At 60.6% G+C, this 6,000-nt stretch overlaps 1 protein-coding gene across 3 annotated transcripts in view; it reads right to left on the reverse strand.

The window, feature by feature from the left end:
- KCNN1 (potassium calcium-activated channel subfamily N member 1) overlaps positions 1 to 4,800 on the reverse strand; it is a 32,414-nt gene extending 27,614 nt beyond the window's left edge. For 2 of the 3 annotated variants that reach the window (XM_053219647.1, XM_053219643.1), the window contains exons 1-2: positions 3,609 to 3,751; positions 1,761 to 1,875 (exon numbers count right to left, since the gene is read on the reverse strand). The gene's annotated coding sequence lies outside the window, so the exon portion shown is untranslated. Of the gene's footprint in view, positions 1 to 1,760; positions 1,876 to 3,608; positions 3,752 to 4,692 lie in introns of those variants that run through there. The other variant, XM_053219646.1, reaches the window with a different exon arrangement.
- Between the last annotated feature and the right edge of the window lie 1,200 nt (positions 4,801 to 6,000).

Consider the following 6,000-nt stretch of genomic DNA (forward strand, 5'->3'; position numbering starts at 1 on the left):
CGGGGCAGTGGGGCCCTCCGAGGGCAGTGAGAGGGGCTGGGGATCCAATCCCCCTCAGATGTGCTAGGCACACAGCAAGCGCTCACTGGATGCTCCCAGTTGCTACTAGCCTGATGGGGATCTGAACCATTTCAAGTGCCTTTCTGACTTCTCTGGCTCCCGTCCAGTCTCTGCCAGGCGCCCCCGAGGGATATTTCCTTGCTAAAATCTCATTATGTTGCTTCTAATTCTGAATGCTCAGTGGCTCCCCATGGCCCTCGTGGCATCTGTACAATTTGACCCTCAGCACAACTCCAGTTGGACACCAGCAAAGACCTACTTGCCCGACCAGACCCAGCTCAAAGAGCAAGAAGAACACCTCTTCCAGGATGCCTTCCCAGATTTCCCAGAGCACAACAAATCTCTCCCTCCTCCCTGTGGTTCCTCAGCATTGGGCAGAAAACTGGTCACACACAGTCCATCCTCCACGCCCAACTTAGTCCCAGAATCTGCCCACTTCTCTTCGTCTCTGCCTCTATCCAGTCCTGGCTAAGCTCACTCTACCCAGATGCCTCCTGGGCTCCCCTCCGGCCTTCTGCTGCTTCCACTCTTGCCCCACCAGTCCCTGCTCTCGACAGTAGTCACAGAGGCTTTTGAAAATCATAAACCAGACCATGTCCCTCTCTGCTCACACACCCTCCATGGTTCCCCACGGCTCTGCAGTCTATTTCTTGACCTCAGCCCCTGCCTGCAGATCCCTCGGTCTTCCTCTTCCTCCTCTCTCCCCCTCGCTCATTCTGTTCCAGTCACAGCCCAGCCTCCTCACTGTTCCTCAAACGTGCCAACCTCATTTCTGCCTCAGGACCCTTGCACTTGCTGTCTCTGCTGCCAAGTATGCCGTTCTCCCAACTGCCACCTGGCTGGCTCCTCCTCCCACCTTCTGTCCCCCCTCCAGGAGCCTCCCTCTCCCTGGGTTGTTCTCTCATACATCATTGCGAGGGGGGATGGCTCAGTCGGTTGAGCATCCAGCTCGATTTTGGCTCAGGCCATGATTCCACACACAGTTCGTGAGATCAAGACCTGCACTGGGCTCTGAGCTGACAGCAAGGAGCCTGCTTGAGATTCTCTCCCTCTTTCTCTGCCCTTCCCCCACTCATTCATTTTCTCTCTCTCTCTCTCTCTCTCAAAATAAATGAATAAACTTAAAAAAAAAAAAAAAGGATCACTGTGTTCTATTTCCCTCCCAGTATGTCTCAAGGGCTGATCTGGGCCTGCCTCAGCCCCTGCCGTGTCCCCAGCACCCAGCCCAGGGCACACAGTACCTGTTCGGTGTTTGCTGACTGATTAAACCGACCATACGTATTTAGAACCGTTGCCTCCATTTTCTCCATACCCCGCCCCCATTGGCAGGTCATTGCTGACCCTGAAATGTCAGCCAATGTTTGCAGGGGACAGGAGTAAAGGAGCTACTCCCTAAAAGCTGTCTCCCGGAGCGAGACCACAGAATCTGGGTGGCGGACCAGGGGTGGGAGGCCTTCCAACCTGGCTCATCTCCTCCCTTCTGGCTGTGTGACACAGAGCGGGTTCCCCACCACCAGCGACTGGAGAAAATGGGCAGTGACCCTCTGGGGGCTCTAGAAAGCACAGCTGCTGTGGTGGTGGTTATTATACTGTTAGTCTGATGTCAGAGGTTGGCGCTTTTTTCTTACGTCGCCAGATTGTCTACGTAGCTCCCGGGCCACCCTTACTCCCAAATACGACCCAGACCTGGATTCACTCACCCTGGTGTGCAGGGGTCTCCCGGATGAGCCACCACCAAAGGGCCTGTCCCCTTCAGTCCTGCTGGATTACCACCTGGCTGGCAGGGGGCTGAGCTGCCTTTCTTCTCCCCTTGACCTGTAAGGACCAGACACCGGTAAGGGGTAGAGGCAGGGCCCCAGGAGGGTGGCGTGTAGGTACCTCCCACACTGCAGTGGTTTTTAGAGTAGACCTGTCTTCTAACTAGCCGAATTGCCCTGTGAGCATGAAGGAAGTTTAAGATCAGTTTAAGATCAGTACCCCATACCAGGCCCTCTCCCTGGAAGCCCCGTTTCCATCCACTGGACACTGCACACTAAAGGCTCTACCTGCCTTTCCCCATGCTGTTCCCTGTCCTGCACCTAGGTCCCCCCCAATTCCTTCACCACAGGGAGATCTAGGTGGATGAGGCTGGGACAGGCTGCTGTAAGGGTGAAGGAGGTAGGGATCCCTGACTCAGCCAGCTGTATTCTTGGCCACCCCCAGACCCTCACCCTGTCTGCAGCTGCCCTGGGGTAACTCCCTCAAGGAATTCACTCTGTACTGGGCTGTTGCGAAAGCCCCATGGTACCCATGGAACCCAGGCCCCACTCCGGAGGAGGGGGCGAAAGGGGACACAGAGCAGCCCCATGGCGGAGAGGGGTGAGGGAGCACCACCCCAGGATGGAACTGAAGGGGAAACGCGGGCTGAGATGGACGTCCCAGCTGCCCTTCCTCTCGCTGGGGATCTGGAGTGGGGCCAGTGGCCACCTGGACGAGTCAGGGGCTGCCTGTTCTAGTCAGGGGGGGGCTTTGGATCTGACTCTGGCCCTGGGAGAACAGGGAGATTGTCCAAGGTCACCCAGTGGGTCGGTGCGTCAGAGTGATCACTCTACCAGCTCTGGAAGGACCCCTTGCCCTCCCTCACCTTCTCCCCTTCACCAGCCAGACTTCCTTTGAGGTCTAAGGCAGCTTGAGGAGGCTGGGGGAAGAAGGACTAGGAGGGACATGAGACCCGGGAACCCGGAGGAGGGAGCCAGTTAGGGGGCTCATCCACTCAGTCCTGTCTGGCCCTCCAGCAGTGTGGAGAGACTTGGAGAGAGTGTGGTACTCCCCCTACCCAGTTCCAGACAGGGCCCTCAAGCCCCACCCTGACAGTTAAACGCAGGAAGCAGAGGGGACCCTGGAGCCCACACCACCAGCTGAGTTCTGGGGTTCCCGAATCTGAGTCCGCCACAAACACAGCTCTGCCTCTGCCCAGCTGGGTGACCTTGGGTAAGTGCTAACCCTCTCTGGGCCTCGGCCCCTTTCCCAGTCAGTGGGGTGGGGGCGGGGGGAGGTGGAGCTTAGGGAAGAGAGCAGAGGAGGAGCTCCCACGCACAGTAGGCTGGCAGGTGGGGGGGAGTGGGGGGTTCCCTTCCACTCTGCAGTGGGCCAGCCGGGGGAATCCCCACCACACTCCGTGAGAGGTGGAAGGACTGAGGGGGAAGGCAGGGGAAGGGAGCAATGGAGCCACCACCGCCCCCCCCCCCCCAGCTAGCGCCTGAGGGTCCCCTGGTCTCCACCTTCTCCTCTGTGGGAGGACGTCTCCGCATTCCAAATTCCGGGAGCGGAAGCCCCCCTCCTCCCAGGGGGATGCTGGGGCGGGGGGCGTCTGGAGTGACTCGAGGCTTGGAGTTGGGGAGGGGGGGCGGAGATGGAAGGGGTTCCCCTCCCTCCCGCACCTCCCCCCTTTGAATTCCGGGAGTCGGGGCAAACCCTGACCGAAACGCCCACCAAGGAGAAGGGCAGCGCCGCTGGGCCCTCCGCCCTGTCAGCGCCCCCACCCCAATGCCCCACTAGTGCCTACTCACCGGCCAGAGACGGCCGCCGCCGCCGGAGCCCCAGCGCCTGGCCCGAGCGCGAAGACAAGTGCACGGCCGGGCAAGGGCGTGTGAGCCGGGAGGGTGTGCGCGCGCCGCCGCAGAGCTGACCCCCTCCCCGCCGACCTGGGCCCCGCCCCGCCTCCCCGGGAGGGGCGCCTACCCGGTGGAGCGAGAGAGGCAGACTGCGGCGGCCACCGTGCGACCCCCCCTCTCCCGCTCTGCTTTTCCAGAAAGGGTGGGGAGGGAATCCCCCTCCCCGCAGGAGTGGAACAGCCAATCTCTAAGAACGCTCAAAGAGCTGGGAGGACCCTCCGCCGCCGCTGGCCCATCACGTTCATTTTACAGATGGGGAAACTGAGACCCAGAGTTGGGGCGCCCCAGCAGCATAGAAATGCGGCTGCCCGCCTGTCTCTGGGGGGTCGCTTCCTGGCGTCCGGGTTAGGAATGGAGCCGCGGAGAGAAAGGGAGGCAATTCAGCCCCCCACCTTGAGCGGGCTCTGGGGCCTGGGAGGTCCAGGGGGGGACCCGGAGGCTTCAGGCAGCTGGTGACGTTGCTGGGGGCTGGAAGGTCCCAGTGAGGGAGGGGTACCTCGGGTGGCCATGAAACAAACCACAGAAAACTTCTCTAATGTCATTGTTGGGCTGTGACGTCCCTCTTCTCACCGCACGATTCAGGGACCCCGCTGAACGTGAACAGCCGGGCCCTGGGCCGCGAGATTGTTTGTGAAGGTCACTCTGCCAAATTAGAAGAATGCGGCTCCCGGGGTTAGGGTCACTAGGGGATGGCAGAGGGGGCGCTGCGCAGGGCTCAGCCCCTCCTGTGACCTTGGCCCTGTTCAGGCCCCTCTCTCAGCCTATTTCTTTCTTGCGACTGGACAGCATTCACTTCTGGGGTCCCTCCAGCTCTCCGAGGTCTTTGGGGCTGCCGGCTGTATTTTGCTGTTATCCAATTCCGCCCCACCCCCCCCCCCCCACCCCAGGAGGAGTGGTGCCCTCCCAGACCACCGTGTTCTCCCTCTCGGCCCCCTGCCCCCCGCAGCCCCACCCACCCAGTCTCCGAACCCCCACCCACCTTCCGCCGTGGCCTGGGATGAGGGGGGTTTCCTCTTGGGAGCCAGGAAGCTTCTATGAGCCTCCATCCTTTTTCTTTTTGGTTGTTTTTTTCCCCCCTCTTTTCTTCCATTCATTCTAAAAATAGCCCTCCCTCTCCAACTCTCCTCCCCCCCGCCCCCCCACGCCGCCGGGCGCCTCCCTTGGAAAGGTAATGCACTCCCCGGGTGGGGTCCCGGAGGCCGGGATTCCGCGGTGCGGGCGGGGCCGCGGGGGGGGGATGGAGTGGGGGGCGATTGGGAGCGCACCACCCCCCCCCCCATTGTGTGTGAGATGCTCTCAGAAGGAGCCGCCAGCGTGACCGTGACCGTGTGTGTAGGGAAAGAGAACAAAGGGCGGGGGACCTTTGGGTATTCATTGTGGAGGCAGATTGAGGGAGGGCTGGGGGGAACCGCAGGGACTCCACCGATGAGGGGTCCCACTCAGTACCTCTGCGGGGATGACTCTCCACCGGCGGGGGGGAAGGCTGAGGTCTGCACCTTGGTCGGACACAGGGAGGGTCAAGAGTCAGCAGTGACAGGGTGGCTTCACGGGAGGAGGGGGGAGTCCTCCACCCTTGAACCTGGACATCTGCCCTGCGGAGCCCCCAGAAGGCCCCTCCCACTGCTCCTTGCCTCGCACCCATGGCCTCCCTCGTCCCTTCTCCGTGATGCAACTACAGAATTCCATACTCAGCTATGTGACTGATCATGGCTCTGTCCACAGAACTAGCACCTTCCTCCTTGAACTCTCCCCCTCTTCCAAGTCCTGAGAGAGAGCTCCGGCTCCCACTCCCTTTTGTCCCAGCACTAGGGCTGTCTCCCTAGACCACCCACCACACTCTGGCCTGACTCAACCTCTGTGTTAATGTGTCCAGCCCCAGGGGATTTGCATCCGCCCTTCTTTCTGCCAAGATCACCCTTCCCTCACCCCCTATTGTCTTTCAGAGCCCGGTTCAAAGTCACCTCCTGCTCTGGGAACATCCCTCTAGTTTCAGGTCTTCCATTCCTGGTGTGCTGTGTTACTTGTTCACCTTCTGCCTCCCCCAGGGAATGGGGGGGGTTCTCGGCAACTTGGGCTTGGCTGATGACGGGTGGGCCAACTCTGACCCAGCACCTCCCCAGGAGCTACCCAGCTCCAGAGACAGAGATAGCACCACTGCCCCAGCTAGCCACTCTGGAAAGCACCCCTGGGACGTGGCACAAAAGATCCATCATCTGCTCCCGTAGGGGTGTCACCTTGCACAGGGACACTAAAAACCACAGGCCCCCAAATGTTCCCCACCAGGGAT

The sequence above is a fragment of the Acinonyx jubatus genome, chromosome A2, assembly GCF_027475565.1.
Source record: "Acinonyx jubatus isolate Ajub_Pintada_27869175 chromosome A2, VMU_Ajub_asm_v1.0, whole genome shotgun sequence".
NCBI classification, from domain to species: Eukaryota; Metazoa; Chordata; class Mammalia; order Carnivora; family Felidae; genus Acinonyx; species Acinonyx jubatus.